This window comes from Nannospalax galili, unplaced genomic scaffold (genome assembly GCF_000622305.1).
Source record: "Nannospalax galili isolate Female #2095 unplaced genomic scaffold, S.galili_v1.0 scaffold183, whole genome shotgun sequence".
Lineage (NCBI taxonomy): Eukaryota > Metazoa > Chordata > Mammalia > Rodentia > Spalacidae > Nannospalax > Nannospalax galili.
The window spans coordinates 1,048,055-1,050,345 of NW_008350555.1; the positions used below are offsets into that span (position 1 = coordinate 1,048,055).

The following is a 2,291-nucleotide window of genomic DNA, read 5'->3' on the forward strand; positions in this document are numbered from 1 at the left end:
TGGACCTGGAGTTACCAGCAGTTGTTAGCTGCCATGTGGGTGCTGGGATTCGAACCCTGGTCTTCTGCAAGAACAACCACTGTTCTTAACCACTGAGCTATCTCAGATATGCTGTTTCCTACATTTTTAATGCTACTAACGCTTACATGTTTGCACATGTGTCTTTAATCTATGTATCTGATTATTGCTAGTCACAGTCAGTTACACTCGCATCCTTAGTACCTGAGTATGGATATAAAGCCATCAGGTAGATTTCACTGGTAATGTTTATCATCTCTACTATTTAACATGAAGTAAATTTTCTTTAATTTTTAATAACTACAGGATTAGAAGAAGCATTTCATTGCAGCTTTAACATATTCAGTAACCCACTCCAGAGCAAGAGTACATCTCTTTCACAAGTGGGTGCAAGTTTCTAGGGTATGCAAGGAACCTAGGGGATAAGGAGAAAGAAGGAACTCAAGAGACATAGGACTGTAGGAGAAGGGTATTTTTAAGGGAAAATGGGGGAGGAATGGGGGCACCTTAAGTGGGGAAACTATGATGGAGGGGTGAGACAATGCTAGCGATGAATAATGCCTAGCAAGTTTCAAAAACCAGAGGGAACCATATTAGTCCAACAACCTACTGACAAATTATATACACAACTGGCTCAACAACTAATATGTCTAAGAAGTCATCGGGTGGATTTCAATGGTAATGTTTATCACCTCTACCAATTATCATGATATAAATTTCCATGCTTCCTCCTCAAATATAATACATTTTAAAAAAATTTGTTGATTTTTGTGTATGTGTGTGTATATCACACAGAACATCCCAAACCATCTTATTCGACTATACATCCACTTCCCAGATGGCACCCTCCCATAGCCTCCCTCCCCCAACTAGCACCCTTATATCCTGATATCCCTGCTAGTGTCTGCTGTACTGTCAGCTCCCCAGCCGATCGCCACTACTTGCCCTTCTGTTGAATCTAGTCAGCCTATCTAGAGATCTTTGTTTTAGGAGTGTCAGCTGTTCCTCTTTTAGCATCAGTCAGTTGTCAATACTCCTTTAGATAAGATTAAGGTCTGCTGTTCATTTCCCCAGTTCTATGCTGGGTTACTATCTGGGAGTCCCTTTGTTTACCATGGCCAACAACTCAAAAGAAGGTATCTCCTATCTGGAATTGTTGCTTGTTATATAGCCTTTAGCTGTGCATATGGACTCTTAAGAAATTATATTGGCCCCTTTAATCTTTGGTTATAGTTTCCTTTTGGATGTTTAAGGCCATACAGTTGGCCCAGATAAACCAATTTATTTTTACTCTTAAGGTTGTTTGAAAATCTGTTCGTCAGGGGTCACTTGGGCTAAGGAGGAGCCCCTGGCTCCTTTTACGAGTTCCACCTATGTGAAGATAAGTCAAAGGTCCTACTCGATCATGGCTGGCTTCACTTGGAAGCATGGAGGAAATGATTCCTCTGTGTTGACCCTCCTCTTTGTAGACTGGACACTGGTTCAAGTTCATCTGGTGGGGCCTCCTTGGCTTCCTTGATCAAGTTCATCTGGTGGGTCCTCGGCTTCCTTGACCTACCACCATTATAGGACATTTTGAGAGATGCTCATAGTCCCCTGGAACTAGTCGACCTAGGAGGGCAAGGAGCAAACAGTGTCCTTTATGTCCCTCTGACCAAATTATTATAGACCTCAAAGTATGTCTGTTAAACACCCAAGAAGGTTAGTTCCACCAGTCTGGTATTTTTAGTTATTGTGTGTCATGTAAATAAATCTTGGGCAAAGACCAGTTGTTCTCAGATAAACCTTACCTAGACATATATTAGACATATATGTCTTGATCTGCTATGAATAATTTGTCAGTAGGTTGTTGGAGTAATATGGTTCCCTCTGGTTTTTAAAACTAGCTAGACATTATTTATCTCACATTGTCTCACCACTCCATCATGGTTTTCCCAATGAAGGTGCCCCCATTTCCCCCCTTTCTCCCTTGATAATACACTTCTCCTACAGTTCTACCTCTCTTGAGCTCCTTCTTTCCCTTTATCCCCTAGGTTCCTTGTATACCCTTCCCTCCCCCCTCCATTAAACTAACCCAATTTTTATCCATATCTCCCTTACTAAGGCCTGTTTCCTACTGATCTTCTCTTTCAGGTTCTTTCCATTATCCTGATTCCTGTAGTTATGTCTGGATACATTCTCAATTATCAGGGTTTGATTCTAGTATCCACATATTAGGGAGAACATATGTCGATTTTTTTTCTGAGTCTGTGTTACTTCACTTAGTATAACAG

The 2,291-nt window shown here is 41.0% G+C and overlaps 1 protein-coding gene across 2 annotated transcripts in view; it reads left to right on the forward strand.

Annotated features, from left to right (window-relative positions):
* The window catches only part of Tmem67 (transmembrane protein 67), a 62,893-nt gene that overhangs the window by 30,119 nt on the left and 30,483 nt on the right, over positions 1 to 2,291 (forward strand). The window lies entirely within an intron of this gene.